Here is an 18,222-nt window from a genome sequence, read left to right on the forward strand (position 1 = left end):
ATTTGTAATTGTGTTCAGAATGAAATCTTACAAGGACTTTTTAAAGAACCAAATGCAACTAAAATGACATCAATTGTTTTTGTAATACAGTATTAAATGTTTTTTTTTGTGATTTCTTCATTGACACAATTATTCAACCCCTTAAATACTACCACTCTTAAGAACAGAGGTTTATTCAAGTGTTTTCGATCAGGTATTGAAAACACCTGTGGATGTCAAGGAGCAGCAATCAAGCATAATAAGCACCAATTAGGCAGATTTAAAAGTACTGTGATACTTAGCTCCTTCTAGACATTTACTGGTGTGTTTACAAACATGGTGAAATCAAGAGAATGGCCCAGGAAGACAAGAGAAGAGGTGATTTCTCTTCACAGGAAGGGCAATGGCTATAAGAAGATTGCAAAGATGTTAAACATACCAAGAGACACCATAGGAAGCATCATTCGCAAATTCAAGGCAAAGGGCACTGTTGAAATGCTACCTGGTCGTGGCAGAAAGAAGATGCTGACTTCGACTGCTGTGCGCTACCTGAAGCGCAAAGTGGAGAAAAGTCCCCGTGTGACTGCTGAGGAACTGAAAAAAGATTTGTCAGATGTGGGTACTGAAGTTTCACCTCAGACAATAAGGCGCACAATGCGTAATGAAGGCCTCCATGCCAGAACTCCCAGGCGCACCCCCTTGCTGTCTCCAAAGAATAAGAAGAGTTGACTGCAGTATGCCAAAAGTCATGTGGACAAACCACAAAAGTTTTGGGATAGTGTTCTGTGGACTGATGAAACAAAATTAGAACTGTTTGGGCCCATGGATCAACGCTATGTATGGAGGAGGAAGAACAAGGCCTATGAAGAAAAGAACACCTTGCCTACTGTGAAGCATGGCGGGGGGTCAATCATGCTTTGGGGCTGTTTTGCTTCTACAGGTACAGGGAAGCTTCAGCGTGTGCAAGGTACCATGAATTCTCTTCAGTACCAGGAGATATTGGATGAAAATGTGATGCAGTCCGTCACAAACCTGAGGCTTGGGAGACGTTGGACCTTTTAACAGGACAATGATCCCAAGCATACCTCCAAGTCCACTAGAGCATGGTTGCAGATTAAAGGCTGGAACATTTTGAAGTGGCCATCGCCAGACACCAGACTTAAATCCGATTGAGAACCTCTGGTGGGACTTAAAGAAAGCAGTTGCAGCGCGCAAGCCTAAGAATGTGACTGAACTGGAGGCTTTTGCCCATGAAGAATGGGCGAAGATACCCATAGATCGCTGCAAGACACTTGTGTCAAGCTATGCTTCACGTTTAAAAGCTGTTATAACTGGAAAAGGATGTTGTACTAAGTACTAAGATTAAATGTCACTTGGGGGTTGAATAAAACTGATAATGATGTGAGCACAGAAAAGACATTTGTGGTTATTTCATTATAAATGTTATGTTATATTTGTCTGACTTATTTACAAGTGCCTCTTTGATTTAATTGTAAACAAGATGACTGAAATGATCAAAATCAATGTCAAACTGGCCAAAACACTCAATTTCAGTGGGGGTTGAATAATTTTGAACACAACTGTATGAGGCAATGTTGGGAAACACCATTCTGCCTTTGCAGCTCATGGAGGGTGTGTTTTGCATGGTAAGAGAGGCTGAAGTGCATGCACAGTTTCCTGGCCATTTTCAAGACATCTTGCAGTTGGGAAGAAGACATCAGGAACTGGTTTACAACCAGATTAAAGATGTGCTCCATGGAAGGATCATGGGTCAGTCCTCCTTGACGCAGCGCCTACATATTATTCTTCCTGTTATTGTTGACCATGGTTCCGATCTTGAGTTGGTGAGGAGACAGCCAGGATTCGATTTCTTGATGAAGGACGCGGAGCAGTTCCTTCCCAGTGTGATTCCATTTTCCTGGCCGGTTGCAGAACAGCGTGACACTGCTGTGCACTGCGTAGCTGGTATGCTGGAGGACCATTCATAACTGTGCCTACAGTGGAGGCTGGAGGATGAGGAGACAGAGGAGGACATTGGCACCAGAATCATAGCATGAGAACACGGAGGCAGCATTGCCATCACCTGGCCAAGTTGCTGATGTGCTCCTGCAAGACCTGTGTCCCAATAACTCTTTAATGGAACAAAAGAAGGACATGGATTCAGTGCCAATAAAGTAGTGGAGAAGAAGAAAAGATTCTTTTAAGCCACCCCCTCCCCTCCTCCAGCAGTCATGGCAGTGGAGCGTGAGTGCAGAGGGTCCCCCTGGTCAGACCTTTATGGGGATTCGCGATGGTGCACCTAGGCAGCGACCAACCAACTACATAGGATGTCTCAATAGTAGTTGATTTTATCATCCCTCTCAGAAGGTGGAAGGTATGCCTGGGCAGGAACCACATTTACCCAGTGGGCCGTGAAGGACATGTATTATTCTTGACCATAGTTACAGCTCCACAAGTCTGAACTGCCATGAACTGTACCAGACACCAACAGGCTCAAGGACTGGCCCTGCTTCTGCTGTAGGTACGTATGCAGGGCTGGTTAGTCATAAGCCTTCAGTTCTCTGAAATGTGCAGAGTCAACCACATGGAATGTGAAGGCCTGTAGTACCAGAAACTTTTCCAGGAGCACATTCAGCTTCTGCGCTGGTGCATGACTTGGAAAGATACTATTTCTTTGCAATCTCCTCAGTGATCGATTGCTGGCAAAATGCATGATGAGGAGTAAGACATTCCATATGTTAATGCAGGGTGGTGGTGCCAACATTGGCACCCTGACCGCACTTCACCTACTGCCCACAGATCCTACATACAGCCATGCCGACTTCCTCAAGTAACTAGATGATAAATTCACACACATGTGATTATGGCCACCACTCCTTGCTGACTGCCTGCTGGTGCCTCCATGGAGCCCTGCACCTCTAGTTGTTTCACTAGTTGTTGGTACACTAAGGCGCCTGATTAGCAGACGGTCTATCCCAGGCATGTATGGCTCTAGATCTCGCACTGCTGCCACTCTGCTGTCTCATGGCCATGCTTGCACACTGCTGGCTCAGGCACACACTGCCTCCCTGCCCCTGGCTCACGGGCAAGCTGCCACCCTCACCTCCTGATGATGATGATGAAGCCCCCTTTTCACCTGGCTTCCACGTGAGATCGGCTACATCATCATCCACTACTGTCTGCTCACCAGTCTCATGGCTGCGACACATGCTCCCACCGAATGTCATTGTCTCTACTTGCACACCTACAGGAGGAATCAGCAGACCTCTCCTTCAAATCTGAGCTGGCCAGAAGCTACTAACTGTCCTCAAAAATATCTTACTCTCTGAAAAGCGGAGCAGACCAGGCGGCATACATTATTTGCCTGGCAAAAGGAGCAGCAAAGGAAAGAGGCAGGTTCAGAAAAGGTGAGGGCACAGAGCTTGTTCCTGGGCCATGCTAACTAAGTGTGGTGTCAGAGGAAACCACCGACTCCTGGCTGTAAGTTTCTGATGTCAGTTCAGATGATGTTGAAGTCAACCATTCCAGGGGATTGGTCATCAAAACACGACTGCTGGATGACGGTGGCAGCTGTTGCCTGTTGTTGAGGCTTCTGCTATCGCCCCTTCTTCTTCTGCTTCTTCTACTTCTGCCGGCTCCATCAATATTTTTGCCACTGCCTGTTCCTTTGGAGGGCCCTGGCAACTGTCTGTTGGACATACTGTACTGTAACAGTAACTCTATATGTAAAATAAGTTATTCAATGTCAATGTGGACATCCCACTACCAGTAGAACAAGACAGGTTATTCACCCCAATTTGAGAATCAAGGCGTCATAGCATTGTTTATTTATTAAACAAGGTGGACACCCCAATAAGAGTAGAAGTAGACAGATTTGTCATTCCAATTTGAGAATCAAGGCCTAATAGAATTGCTTATGTAATAAACAAGGTGGGCACCCCAATAACAGTAAAATTAGACAGCTTATTCACCTCAATTTGGGAATCAAGGCCTAATAGAATTGCTTATCTATTAAACAGGGAGGACACTTCAGTTAGATAGCTCTGTGCCCTACACAAGGATTGATGCAAACTGCCCTGTCTCCTATGGATCCCTCCAGCTAAGATTATAGTCCCTACACTATCTCTACAGTCTCCCTATACTGTCCCTCCCTATCCAATATTCCACAATTAAAAGCTTTTAGCAACACTGTCCCTAGCGCTTATCACTCTCTTCCTATGCTCAGCTCACAGTAAAATGGTGAAGAATGTGTGAGATGAGGTTTTTAAAGGGCTTTGACATCACAGGCAATTTTGGGGAAAAATGATTCGTTACCACAAGCACGAGCAAATTCAGATTTGTTGCAAAACAATTTTTTCCTAAACTTCGGATCAAATTCCACTTTAGATGCTTCGATTCGCTCAACACTAGTAGTGACTATTGAAATAAATGTATTTTGAGGAGCAAATTGTTCCTCCATTAATGGTAAGTAGAGTTGAACGAACCCAAACTGTAAAGTTCGGGTTCGTACCGAACTTTAGGGTTTTCGGCACCCGGACCCGAACCCGAACATTTACGTAAAAGTTCGGGTTCGGTGTTCGGCGATATATTTATGGCACTTTTTGAAAGGCTGCAAAGCAGGCAATCGTCAAGTGTCATACTACTTGCCCCAAAAGGCCATCACAGTCATGCCTACTATTGGCATGGAGGTGATTGGCCAACTGCAGCATGTGACCCAGCCTCTATTTAAGCTCGAGTCACGTAGCGGCGCCCGTCACTCTGCTCAGATTAGTGTAGGGAGAGGCTGCAGCTGCTGTGAGGGAGAGATCAGGGAGAAATCTCATCTAGAACTGGTTTATGTACTCAGAGATCTACAGAAAAAGTGTTTTGTGGGTGCAGTGCACAATTTTTTTAAGCCTGCCGTGAGCCAACTACTGCTGAAAACAAACTTTTTTTTCTTCAGTTAGTCAATATCAATACATGATCGGCAGCCATTTTATGCAACGATAGTGCACCAGCATAGGCTATCTGCAAGTCCAGAAAAACAACTTTGGCATACTGGGGTGAAAAAACCCTCTAATATACTGCACATCTGGGATTAGACAAGCATAAGTGACTGTCACATTTAGGACAGAAATACAGCTTTTTAGTTAGGGTGAAAAAACCCTCTAATATACTGCACATCTGGGATTACACTTGCATAAGTGACTGTCACATTTAGGACAGAAATATAGCTTTTTGGTTAGGGTGAAAAAACCATCTAATATACTGCACATCTGTGATTACACGTGCATAAGTCACTGTCACATTTAGGACAGAAATACAGCTTTTTTGTTACTGGGGTGAAAAAACCCTCTAATATACTGGACATCTGGGATTACACGTGCATAAGTCACTGTCACATTTAGGCCATAAATACAGCTTTGGCATACTGGGGTGAAAAAGCCTCTAATATACTGCAAATCTGTGATTACACGTGCATAAGTCACTGTCAGCATAAGTCACTGTCACATTTAGGACAGAAATATAGTTTTTTGGTTACTGGGGTGAAAAAACCCTCTAATATAATGCACATCTGTGATTACACGTGCATAAGTCACTGTCACATTTAGGACAGAAATACAGCTTTTTGGTTACTGGGGTGAAAAACCCCTCTAATATACTGCACATCTGTGATTACACGTGCATAAGTCACTGTCACATTTAGGCCATAAATACGGCTTTAGCATACTGGGGTGAAAAAAGCCTCTAATATACTGCACATCTGTAATTACACGTGCATAAGTCACTGTCACATTTAGGACAGAAATACAGTTTTTTTGTTACTGGGGTGAAAAAACCCTCAAATATACTGCACATCTGGGATTACACGTGCATAAGTCACTGTCACATTTAGGACAGAAATACAGCTTTTTGGTTAGGGTAAAAAAAAACTCTAATATACTGCACATCTGGTATTACACATGCATAGGTCACTGTCACATTTAGGACAGAAATACAGCTTTTTGGTTACTGGGGTGAAAAAAGCCTCTAATATACTGCTCATCTGTGATTACACGTGCATAAGTCACTGTCACATTTAGGACCGAAATACAGCATTTTTTTACCGGGGTGAAAAAACCCTTTAATATAATGCACATCTGTGATTACACATGCATAAGTCACTGTCACATTTAGGCCATAAATACGGCTTTGGCATACTGGGGTGAAAAAAGCCTCTGATATACTGCACATCTGTGATTACACGTGCATAAGTCACTGTCACATTTAGGACAGAAATATAGTTTTTTGGTTACTGGGGTGAAAAAACCCTCTAATATACTGGACATCTGGGATTACACGTGCATAAGTCACTGTCACATTTAGGACAGAAATACAGCTTTTTGGTTACTGGGGTGAAAAAAAACCTCTAATATACTGCACATTTGGGATTACACGTGCATAAGTCACTGTCACATTTAGTACAGAAATACAGCTTTTTGGTTACTGGGGTAAAAAACACTCTAATATACTGCACATTTCTGATTACACGTGCATAAGTCACTGTCACATTTAGGGCAGAAATACAGCTTTTTGGTTAGGGTGAAAAAAGCCTCTAATATACTGCACATCTGTGATTACACGTGCATAAGTCACTGTAACATTTAGGCCATAAATACGGCTTTGGCATACGGGGGTGAAAAAAGCCTCTAATATACTGCACATCTGTGATTACACATGCATAAGTCACTGTCACATTTAGGACAGAAATACGGCTTTGGCATAATGGGGTGAAAAAAGCCTCTAATATACTGCACATCTGTGATTACATGTGCATAAGTCACTGTCACATTTAGGACAGAAATACAGTTTTTTGGTTACTGGGGTGTAAAAACCCTCTAATATACTGCATATCTGTGATTACACGTGCATAAGTCACTGTCACATTTAGGACAGAAATACAGCTTTTTGGTTAGGGTGAAAAAAGCCTCTAATATACTGCACATCTGTGATTACACGTGCATAAGTCACTGTCACATTTAGGACAGAAATATAGCTTTTTGGTTACTGGGGTGAAAAAACCCTCTAATATACTGCACATCTGTGATTACACATGCATAAGTCACTGTCACATTTCGGACAGAAATACAGCTTTTTGGTTACTAGGGGGAAAAAAGCCTCTAATATACTGCACATCTGTGATTACATGTGCATAAGTCACTGTCACATTTAGGCCATAAATACGGCTTTGACATACTGGGTGAAAAAGCCTCTAATATACTGCACATCTGTGATAACACGTGCATAAGTCACTGTCACATTTAGGACAGAAATACAGTTTTTTGGTTACTGGGGTGAAAAATACTTCTAATATACTGCACATCTGGGATTACACGTGCATAAATCACTGTCACATTTAGGACAGAAATACAGCTTTTTGGTTAGGGTGAAAAAACCCTCTAATATACTGCACATCTGTGATTACACGTGCATAAGTCACTGTCACATTTAGGACAGAAATACAGCTTTTTGGTTACTGGGGTGAAATAAGCCTCTAATATACTGCAAATCTGGGATTACACGTGCATAATTCACTGTCACATTTAGGACAGAAATACAGCTTTTTGGTTACTGGGGTGAAATAAGCCTCTAATATACTGCACATCTGTGATTACACGTGCATAAGTCACTGTCACATTTTGGACAGAAATACAGCTTTTTGGTTACTGGGGTGAAAAAACCCTCTAATATACTGCACATCTGTGATTACACGTGCATAAGTCACTGTCACATTTAGGACAGAAATACAGCTTTTTGGTTACTGGGGTGATAAAACCCTCTAATATACTGCACATCTGTGATTACACATGCATAAGTCACTGTCACATTTAGGACAGAAATACAGATTTTTGGATACTGGGGTGAAAAAACCCTCTAATATACTGCAAATCTGGGATTACATGTGCATAAGTCACTGTCACATTTAGGCCATAAATATGGCTTTGGCATAATGGGGTGAAAAAACCCTCTAATATACTGCACTTCTGTGATTACACGTGCATAAGTCACTGTCACATTTAGGCCATAAATACGGCTTTAGCATACTGGGGTGAAAAAAGCCTCTAATATACTGCACATCTGTGATTACACGTGCATAAGTCACTGTCACATTTAGGACAGAAATACAGTTTTTTGGTTACTGGGGTGAAAAAACCCTCTAATATACTGCACATCTGGGATTACACATGCATAAATCACTGTCACATTCAGGACAGAAATACAGCTTTTTGGTTACTGGGGTGAAAAAACCCTCTAATATACTGCACATCTGTGATTACATGTGCATAAGTCACTGTCACATTTAGGACAGAAATACAGCTTTTTGGTTACTGGGGTGAAAAAACCCTCTAATATACTGCACATCTGGGATTACACGTGCATAAGTCACTGTCACATTTAGGACGGAAATACAGCTTTTTGGTTAGGGTGAAAAAATCCTCTAATATACTGCACATCTGGGATAAGACGTGCATAAGTCACTGTCACATTTAGGCCACAAATACCGCTGTCATATAGAGTTAAAAAAAAAATTGAGTGTAATTCCCTACATCAGGGTTTATATTGGCGGTTAATTATTTTTAACATACTTAACCACATTTTACTTTGCTTTGTGAACGCTAACTACAGACAAACATCTAATAAGGGACGAGGTCATGGTCGTGGTGGTGGTGTTGGTGAAGTCTCTGGTGCAGGGAGAGGACGTGGCCGTTCTGCCACAGCTACACGTCCTACTGAACCTACTACCTCAGGTCCCAGTAGCCGCCAGAATCTAAATCGATATTTTGTCAGGCCTAATGCCGTTCTAAGGATGGTAAGGCCTGAGCAAGTACAGGCGCTAGTCAATTGGGTGGCCGACAGTGGATCCAGCGCGTTCACATTATCTCCCACCCAGTCTTCTGCAGAAAGCGCACAGGTAGTGTCACGGCTGGTGGTGGGGGAAACCCCCAGCCGTGCGGTGCCAGGAGATGGTAGGGTTACCACTTGGCCAAACAACACAGAATTAGGGAGCAGGTCACCTCCTGTTACGTCCCTAACTCTGACCCTGTCTCCTACCTGCATGGGCCGACCTTGATGGTAGGAGGGCCCATACTCAGGAACCTCAGATCCCTGCTGACCCTCCGCAGATCCCTGACCTAGGAGCTGGGTGAGACGACCTACTCCTCCTTGGCACGGAGGAGCAGGAGTCTCAATGGCCAAGCAACAAGGGGAAACAGTAAACACCTTATGGCAGTGACAGGCAAACGCAATCAACACAACACTCACCTGTCACAGAGCAACACAACCAGGAACCCATGTGCAGGTGCTGTTAGTTCAGGACACCAACAATGACAGCACACACAGACATCACACAGGGACCCGGACCATAAGCTGCAATGATACAGAAACCCCACACACACCTAGATAACACCGTGTAACAAAGGTTTTATGACCAGAAGGGAGGCTCCCACTGGTAGATGGTAAAATACACAGGAGGCTGCTCCAGCTAGCAGGGCTGAAGCAACCTACTGAAGCCTGCAAGAGACTCAGGCTATATAGGCCAAAAGGCCACACCCACCGGTCAACCACACCCAGTGACATCACACACACTGGGAAGGAAGTTAACCCTTCCAGCACACAGAAGGGAAAACTCACATATAAGGGGAAGTGCACACAAACTAAGAAACACACAAACACACTCACCTGTTACCGCCAGCAACGGCATGCGTGGCAAAAATGTTCTGGGGAACAGCCAGCAGGCCGAGACCCTGCCACGACATGCACACAACAACAACGTTGCCGCGGACAACCGCAGGTAAAGGAAGGTGTCTCCGTGCATACAACACATGACCTAGTGCACCACAAACAGACAAAGGGAGTGCACATAAAACACGTTGCCAAGGGCAACCACACGCATGCTTGTTATCCGCGGCAACCGCACCTGAGGCAAACCACCAAGTGCCCCCAGCTGCGGTTGACACAACACCAAAACCGCGGGTAACTGCATGCGGCTCCCAAGGAGTCACGACCATGACCAAGGGTCTTGACAGGTAGCGCCTGAAACCCATGCCCATCAGTCTGTCACATCACCCTCGTGCATATCGGGGAACCTGTCTGAGCCTCAAGTCATGCAGCAGTCTCTTATGCTGTTTGAAGACTCTGCTGGCAGGGTTTCTAAAGGGCATCCACCTAGCCCTTCCCCAAGGGAGGAAGATATAGAATGCACTGATGCACAACCACTTATGTTTCCTGATGAGGACATGGGAATACCACCTCAGCACGTCTCTGATGATGACGAAACACAGGTGCCAACTGCTGCGTCTTTCTGCAGTGTGCAGACCGGAAAGGAGGTCTGGGAGGAAGACTGGGTGGAAGACGATGCAGGGGACGATGAGGTCCTAGACCCCACATGAAATGAAGGTCGTGCCACTGACTTTCAGAGTTCGGAGGAAGAGGCAGTGGTGAGACTGAGCCAACAGCGTAGCAAAAGCGGAAGCAGGGTGCAAAAGCAGAGCAGCTGTCGCTAAAACAGTTCGCCTGCTACTGGCCACCGTCAACAGGGATCGAACACACCAAAAGCAGTATTTCCCTATCCACATTTGTTTGCAGAGCAGTTGCCATGCTCTTAAGCACATTTTACTGCCTTTTACCTCCCTCTAGCCTTTTCAAGGACTATTTTAGAGCCATTTTATTGTAAAAAAAAAAAGCCAATTTCAGTGCCCTAAACTGAAAAAATTCTTATTTTCAATTTTCGGGTGACATTTTACCATTTTTGGCGTATATAAACCCCTGCTCTGCATTGCTGACAGGGGCCTAAATCTCTCAAAATCCTCTGTTGTATTGCTGGGTGACATGATTCCCCTTTTGCCGCGAATGAACCCCTGCTCTGCATTGCTGACAGAGGCCTAAATCTCTCAAAATCCTCTGTTCTATTGCTGGGTGACATGAACCCCCTTTTGCCGTGAATGAACCCCTGCTCTGCATTGCTGACAGGGGCCTAAATCTCTCAAAACCCCCTGGTCTATTGCTGGGTGACATGAACCCCCTTTTGCCGTGAATGAACCCATGCTCTGCATTGCTGACAGGGGCCTAAATCTCTCAAAATCCTCTGTTCTATTGCTGGGTGACATGAACCCCCTTTTGTCGTGAATGAACCCCTGCTGTGCCTGGTTGACTGGGGCCTAAATCTCTCAAAATCCTCTGTTGTATTACTGGGTGACAAGAACCCCCTTTTGCCGCAAATGAACCCCATCTGTGCCTGGGTGACTGGGGCCTAAATCTCTCAAAATCCTCTGTTGTATTGCTGGGTGACATGAACCCCCTTTTGCCGTGAATGAACCCCTGCTCTGCATTGCTGACAGGGGCCTAAATCTCTCAAAATCCTCTGTTGTATTGCTGGGTGACATGAACCCCCTTTTGCCGCGAATGAACCCCTGCTCTGCATTGCTGACAGGGGCCTAAATCTCTCAAAATCCTCAGTTATATTGCTGGGTGACATGAACCCCCTTTTGCCGTGAATGAACCCCTGCTGTGCATTGCTGACAGGGGCCTAAATCTCTCAAAATCCTTTGTTCTTTTGCTGGGTGACATGAACCCCCTTTTGCCGTGAATGAACCTCTGCTGTGCCTGGGTGACTGGGGCCTAAATCTCTCAAAATCCTCTGTTGTATTGCTGGGTGACATGAACCCCCTTTTGCCGTGAATGAACCCCTGCTCTGCATTGCTGACTGGGGCCTAAATCTCTCAAAATCCTCTGTTGTATTGCTGGGTGACATGATCCCCCTTTTGCCGTGAATGAACCCCTGCTCTGCATTGCTGACAAGGGCCTAAATCTCTCAAAATCCTCTGTTGTATTGATGGGTGACATGATCCCCCATTTGCCGTGAATGAACCCCTGCTTTGCATTGCTGACAGGGGCCTAAATCTCTCAAAATCCTCTGTTCTATTGCTGGGTGACATGAACCCCCTTTTGCCGTGAATGAACCCCTGCTCTGCATTGCTGACAGGGAACTAAATTTAGTGAAAACATCTGTTACTGATCGGAAGATGCGCGACTACAAGGAAGAGGAGGAAGAGGTCGCCAACGCAGCTGGGCACCACCAGCACCTGAGAAGGCAGGGTTAGCATGGCCAAAATGTGGAAAAGCTTTGTCAGCGTTGGAGGTGCTGACCTGACCTGCAGCCATTGTATAGTGTGAACGTGTGTTTAGCACGGCAGAGAGCATTATCACAGGCCGCAGCCAATGTGGACAAGCTTACGTTTATTAAAATGAACCAGGCATGGATCCCACAGGACTTGTCCGTACCTTGTGCAGAATAGACATTTATACCAGCCTCAACCATCCATTATTGTACTCAAGTGCACTTATTCTTAGTTTTATTTTGTTACATGTCCCAATATTTTGGGGGATACCCCAATTAAAATATAAAAAATAACACAAATCAGTGTTGGCTACCTATTCCTCCTTCACCGCCGCTACCACATACACCGCCACGTCAACCTACACCGCCACATCCACCGACTCCTCAACCTCCTGCTCCTAGATCCAGATTGTTATTTTTAATTTTTCAGTATTTTATGTTATTTTAAAGGGAGTCTTTCACGCAGATTCACCCTATTAACCTAATAACAGTGTTATGTCCACGGCATCCCCCCTATTAAAACTGTGCTTACCGTTAGTTCCTTGCTAGCATCGTTGTGTAATCCTGCGCATGCGCCGATGAACGCGATAACGCACGGTAAACTGCGATGCCCCGGCCCGACAGTGCTCGTTCATCGGCGCATGCGCGTGATTACGGACGGTTGGAGGGAGGTTAGAGCAGAGACTAAGGGCGGGCAGACGCGGCGGAGTTTCTTTGTATGAAAATGACCCAGGGGCCTGGGCACCGGCCGTTGTAACTCTGCCCCTGGGCACCTTCACAGCCTCATTTGCATACGGATTAAAAGTGTTTTTCTGCACAACCATGCTAGCAAGGAACTAACGGTAAGCACAGTTTTAATAGGGGTGATTAAAACCTGCCGAACCCGAACATCCAGGTGTTCGCTCAACTCTAGTAGTAAGTCATTCAGTATGAACAATTCAGTCCAATAACAGCATCATTTTATGATTAAATATGTGAAGTACCGTACTTTGGTGGACATTTAAATGGAAATCTCTGCTGTAAGTGCTCAACTATTTGCTGGTTTGTGTTAATACCTAGATTAGTCTGGAACCCTAGGTTAATCTTGAAATTAAACAGTTTGCCAAATTGTTCAAAAGTATTGACGATCGCTGATATTTCCACTGCTGGGTCAGACACTATTATTATTAGTTATGTGTATTTTGTTTTTCCATGGGTGTTGTCTGACGGTTGTATTAATTTCTCTATTACTAGGACAAAGAGTTATAGGGATAGAGGACATCTTGCGTGGTTAGAAAATTTGGAGAGTGTGTGCCATTTATCTGTATCCTAACCATGGGCTACAAATACATTTTCATTATAGCATATATACATCTAATCTACCCTATAAAAATGCCTTTTCTGCATCTGTGCCTAGAAATGCATATGGAATGTTTTTCTGCTTGGCATATTGACCTATATCATATTGCATTATCTCACCTGACGATTTCAATGAATTAAGTCTAGACACATGGACAACAGGAAGAAGGACTGGGGCTGCACCATGTGGTAGAGGTCAGCAGCTCAGCAGCTTTTGCGATATAGAAAAGACAACTGACATTTATTGAATTCTGCTGGAATGTTGCAGCTTGTATTAAGATTAGTGTTGAGCGAACAGTTCGAGCATAGTTCGGGTCCGTACCGAATTTTGGGGTGTTCGTGACACGGACCCGAACCCGAACTTTTTCGTAAAAGTTCGGGTTCGGGTTCGTCGTTCGGCATGTATTTTGGCGCATTTTGAAAGGCTGCAAAGCAGCCAATCAACATGCATCATACTACTTGCCCTAAGATGCCATCGCAGCCATGCCTACTATTGGCAAGGCTGTGATTGGCCAAGTGCAGCATGTGACTCAGCCTCTTTATAAGCTTGTGCGCACGTCGGGACGTGCTCACTCCCGATGTGAATAGAACAGGGATAGACGCAGCTGATGCTAGGGCGAGAATAGGCAGGGATAATTGAATAACTGGAAGCAAATTTCTCTCCTCCACCTGTGATTCATCTGAACAACTGCAGCTGAGCTGCTTTTTTGATAGGGATTGGCTATTTTTAGAGTGGCCAGAGTGATTTTTCCATCCACATGTACCTGGGCTGACCGCCGGCCGCCATTTTGCGACTTGTAGTGCTGCAGCAGAAGCTGCCACAGTGTGCATTCCAAAGCTCCAAACAAGTCAGACATCTACACCTGGGATTCAGACCAACAGCGATTTAGCAGTACAGTCCAAGGCTATTTTTTTTAAAGGTTGTGCAGACCATTTTGTGGCACATGTTACTGGGCTGATAGGCGGCGGCCATCTTGGGACTAGTGCTGCAGCACAATCTCTCCCAACGTCCATTAATCACTTGTAATAGTGGTCTGTGCCATAGAAATCCTACATCAGGGACTTGGGTGTGCTTGTGTCACCCCTACTAATACCAGTCCACCTGTAATCCATACAGTGAAAAGCCATAAAGTATTCCAGTGAGGGAATTTTTTTTTTATTTAAAAAAGGCCAAGTTAGTTTATCTGGCGTTCAATATACTAGATACAGTTAGGCCTGCGTTTCATACATCTGGAATTAGCAAACTAATGTGCTGGGGTTGGGAAAACATATATGTACCCATACTAGAATCTGTCAAAGAAAGCGGTACTCACATATAACAGTCATTCCATCTGTAATCCATACAGTCAAAAGACTGAAAGTATTCCAGTGAGGGAATTTTTTTTATTTAAAAAAGGCCAAGTTAGTTTATCTGGCGTTCAATATACTAGATACAGTTAGGCCTGCGTTTCATACATCTGGAATTAGCAAACTAATGTGCTGGGGTTGGGAAAACATATATGTACCCATACTAGAATCTGTCAAAGAAAGCGGTACTCACATATAACAGTCATTCCATCTGTAATCCATACAGTCAAAAGACTGAAAGTATTCCAGTGAGGGAATTTTTTTTATTTAAAAAAGGCCAAGTTAGTTTATCTGGCGTTCAATATACTAGATACAGTTAGGCCTGCGTTTCATACATCTGGAATTAGCAAACTAATGTGCTGGGGTTGGGAAAACATATATGTACCCATACTAGAATCTGTCAAAGAAAGCGGTACTCACATATAACAGTCATTCCATCTGTAATCCATACAGTCAAAAGACTGAAAGTATTCCAGTGAGGGAATTTTTTTTTTATTTAAAAAAGGCCAAGTTAGTTTACCTGGCGTTCAATATACTAGATACAGTTAGGCCTGCGTTTCATACATCTGGAATTAGCAAACTAATGTGCTGGGGTTGGGAAAACATATATGTACCCATACTAGAATCTGTCAAAGAAAGCGGTACTCACATATAACAGTCATTCCATCTGTAATCCATACAGTCAAAAGACTGAAAGTATTCCAGTGAGGGAATTTTTTTTATTTAAAAAAGGCCAAGTTAGTTTATCTGGCGTTCAATATACTAGATACAGTTAGGCCTGCGTTTCATACATCTGGAATTAGCAAACTAATGTGCTGGGGTTGGGAAAACATATATGTACCCATACTAGAATCTGTCAAAGAAAGCGGTACTCACATATAACAGTCATTCCATCTGTAATCCATACAGTCAAAAGACTGAAAGTATTCCAGTGAGGGAATTTTTTATTTATTTAAAAAAGGCCAAGTTAGTTTATCTGGCGTTCAATATACTAGATACAGTTAGGCCTGCGTTTCATACATCTGGAATTAGCAAACTAATGTGCTGGGGTTGGGAAAACATATATGTACCCATACTAGAATCTGTCAAAGAAAGCGGTACTCACATATAACAGTCATTCCATCTGTAATCCATACAGTCAAAAGACTGAAAGTATTCCAGTGAGGGAATTTTTTTTTTATTTAAAAAAGGCCAAGTTAGTTTATCTGGCGTTCAATATACTAGATACAGTTAGGCCTGCGTTTCATACATCTGGAATTAGCAAACTAATGTGCTGGGGTTGGGAAAACATATATGTACCCATACTAGAATCTGTCAAAGAAAGCGGTACTCACATATAACAGTCATTCCATCTGTAATCCATACAGTCAAAAGACTGAAAGTATTCCAGTGAGGGAATTTTTTTTATTTAAAAAAGGCCAAGTTAGTTTATCTGGCGTTCAATATACTAGATACAGTTAGGCCTGCGTTTCATACATCTGGAATTAGCAAACTAATGTGCTGGGGTTGGGAAAGCATATATGTACCCATACTAGAATCTGTCAAAGAAAGCGGTACTCACATATAACAGTCATTCCATCTGTAATCCATACAGTCAAAAGACTGAAAGTATTCCAGTGAGGGAATTTTTTATTTATTTAAAAAAGGCCAAGTTAGTTTATCTGGCGTTCAATATACTAGATACAGTTAGGCCTGCGTTTCATACATCTGGAATTAGCAAACTAATGTGCTGGGGTTGGGAAAACATATATGTACCCATACTAGAATCTGTCAAAGAAAGCGGTACTCACATATAACAGTCATTCCATCTGTAATCCATACAGTCAAAAGACTGAAAGTATTCCAGTGAGGGAATTTTTTTTATTTAAAAAAGGCCAAGTTAGTTTATCTGGCGTTCAATATACTAGATACAGTTAGGCCTGCGTTTCATACATCTGGAATTAGCAAACTAATGTGCTGGGGTTGGGAAAACATATATGTACCCATACTAGAATCTGTCAAAGAAAGCGGTACTCACATATAACAGTCATTCCATCTGTAATCCATACAGTCAAAAGACTGAAAGTATTCCAGTGAGGGAATTTTTTTTATTTAAAAAAGGCCAAGTTAGTTTATCTGGCGTTCAATATACTAGATACAGTTAGGCCTGCGTTTCATACATCTGGAATTAGCAAACTAATGTGCTGGGGTTGGGAAAACATATATGTACCCATACTAGAATCTGTCAAAGAAAGCGGTACCCACATATAACAGTCATTCCATCTGTAATCCATACAGTCAAAAGACTGAAAGTATTCCAGTGAGGGAATTTTTTTTATTTAAAAAAGGCCAAGTTAGTTTATCTGGCGTTCAATATACTAGATACAGTTAGGCCTGCGTTTCATACATCTGGAATTAGCAAACTAATGTGCTGGGGTTGGGAAAACATATATGTACCCATACTAGAATCTGTCAAAGAAAGCGGTACTCACATATAACAGTCATTCCATCTGTAATCCATACAGTCAAAAGACTGAAAGTATTCCAGTGAGGGAATTTTTTTTATTTAAAAAAGGCCAAGTTAGTTTATCTGGCGTTCAATATACTAGATACAGTTAGGCCTGCGTTTCATACATCTGGAATTAGCAAACTAATGTGCTGGGGTTGGGAAAACATATATGTACCCATACTAGAATCTGTCAAAGAAAGCGGTACTCACATATAACAGTCATTCCATCTGTAATCCATACAGTCAAAAGACTGAAAGTATTCCAGTGAGGGAATTTTTTTTTTATTTAAAAAAGGCCAAGTTAGTTTATCTGGCGTTCAATATACTAGATACAGTTAGGCCTGCGTTTCATACATCTGGAATTAGCAAACTAATGTGCTGGGGTTGGGAAAACATATATGTACCCATACTAGAATCTGTCAAAGAAAGCGGTACTCACATATAACAGTCATTCCATCTGTAATCCATACAGTCAAAAGACTGAAAGTATTCCAGTGAGGGAATTTTTTTTTTATTTAAAAAAGGCCAAGTTAGTTTATCTGGCGTTCAATATACTAGATACAGTTAGGCCTGCGTTTCATACATCTGGAATTAGCAAACTAATGTGCTGGGGTTGGGAAAACATATATGTACCCATACTAGAATCTGTCAAAGAAAGCGGTACTCACATATAACAGTCATTCCATCTGTAATCCATACAGTCAAAAGACTGAAAGTATTCCAGTGAGGGGATTTTGCTTATAAAAAATAATATATTTCATTGTGGTGCGAGTTGAATCGCAACAATGAAGAAAAATACTATTAAGGGACGAGGACGCGGTCGTGGTGGTGTCCGTGGAGCCTCTGTTGCTGGTAGAGGACGTGGCCGTTCGGCCCCAGGCGCACACAGTAGGGAACGAACTCCCTCAACTAGCCGGCAGAATGTACCGCAATA

The sequence above is a fragment of the Bufo bufo genome, chromosome 2, assembly GCF_905171765.1.
Source record: "Bufo bufo chromosome 2, aBufBuf1.1, whole genome shotgun sequence".
NCBI classification, from domain to species: Eukaryota; Metazoa; Chordata; class Amphibia; order Anura; family Bufonidae; genus Bufo; species Bufo bufo.